The sequence below is a fragment of the Globicephala melas genome, chromosome 9 (genome assembly GCF_963455315.2).
Source record: "Globicephala melas chromosome 9, mGloMel1.2, whole genome shotgun sequence".
Lineage (NCBI taxonomy): Eukaryota > Metazoa > Chordata > Mammalia > Artiodactyla > Delphinidae > Globicephala > Globicephala melas.
This window is the reverse complement of record NC_083322.1, coordinates 56,005,679-56,007,327: the sequence shown is the minus strand read 5'-3', so window position 1 is coordinate 56,007,327 and position 1,649 is coordinate 56,005,679. Positions and strand designations below refer to the sequence as shown.

At 43.9% G+C, this 1,649-nt stretch overlaps 1 pseudogene; it reads right to left on the bottom strand.

The window, feature by feature from the left end:
* Positions 1-297: 297 nt before the first annotated feature.
* Positions 298-840, bottom strand: LOC115853513 (chromobox protein homolog 3 pseudogene; annotated as a pseudogene).
* Between the last annotated feature and the right edge of the window lie 809 nt (positions 841-1,649).

Sequence of the window (1,649 nt, the reverse complement as noted above, 5' to 3'; positions counted from 1 at the left end):
ATCATGGTATCAAATGTTCTTTTCTGATAAAGGAAGCAACTAAGAAAGCTTTATTTATTTGTTCAATGTAACCAGTGCTATAGACTCAAAAAAACAAAAAACAAAAAAACCCCCTAACACTCCTTCAAAATGAACATACAAAACTTTATTTTCATTAGAATCTAGTTATTTCTTCACACTAATAAACGAAAAAAACCAAGACCCAGAGCTTATATGCATCAACTTATGTGTGTGTGTGTGTGTGTGTGTGTGTGTGTGTGTGTGTGTGTGTAATTATATATATGGCAATGCAAACAATTATTGAGCTTCATTTTCTGGACAAGAATGCCAAGTTAGTCTCTGAATAAAAAGCACTGCAATTTGAGGACACTTCATTTTTGCCTCTTTGGTCAGCACCAAGTCTGCCTCATCTGAATCTTCCCATTTCATGAGAAACACCAATTCTCCACTGCTGTCTGTGGCACCAGTTATTCATTCAGGGTCAGACCTCCCACAAAGCCTCTTGCTTTGCCCGGCAGCATCTCTCTTCTTTGATTCACTATCATCAGATTCGCTGCCAGATAAAGATTTTCTTTTTGTACCACCTTTTTCTGTACCAGCTGTTGGAGAATTAACAAATGTTTTAATTACCGCTGGGCAGTATAGGTTTTCTTCGGGTTCCTAGTATTGTCAGCATCTGTATTCCCTTCCACTTGAGGAAATAACCACCCCCTCACTTTCACTACACGGCAGTTCTGTCTTTTTCCACTACCAATGCTTCAGGCTCTTCCTCTCTGACTTTTTACTCTTTGCATCCTGTTTCTTTCCCATGTTTTGCAATGCAGTTTTATTGGAGGCCATTTTTATTGCAAACTTGAAGAGGTATTATTCCTTGCCTTCGAGCTGCCCCAAGGTATGCTTCGTCTCTGGCCCTGCATGCCTCAGGCTCGAGTTCCCTTTAATCCTCATGTTTCAAGCTGCAGGTACAATCCCAAAGTCCTGGCCGAGCCAGGCAGGAGGGCTCCCATGGGTCTCACCAACATCTCTGCCTCAGGCCCCAGCAACCCCCCTCCTGCCGAAGCACCCCCTTGGTTCAGACAGCATCAGTCATTGCGTCTCTCCACAGGCACAGAAGAGCAGAGTGGAAGTCTCACAGGACAGATATCCCTCATGTGTGGAGGACAGTAATAAAGGCACATCTTTGTGCATGAGAGCTCTCCCAACTCCTCCCTACCTTTGACCCTCACTTTCACAAGCCTTCCTCCTTGGTTGTCACTCCACAGGCCTCACCCTCCCCTGGTCATCTTTTTGATTCAAGCAGGAAAGAAGTCAGAAATGCGTAAGACTCACCATGGATTGGACAAAAGACTGAGGAATTATCTACATTTGACACACAGCTACTCTCCTTTTCTCATCAGGATATACTCGGTGAACATTTCCTGACAGAGCTGTACTGGAGGTAGCCCAGGGAATTCATTCTCTCTGTCTCTGACCTGGTTTTATCAAGGGACTGCTAACAGGGAAGTAATAAAGGTAAGTGAACCCCCGAGGCTACATAAAACATATTTATAAGCAAGCATTTCTAGGCTGTGTCTCATCACAAGCTAACTGCAGTCTAGAGCTGGTCTTTCCAGCACATCACCACTCCACTAAACTCCCTCAGTGTTTGG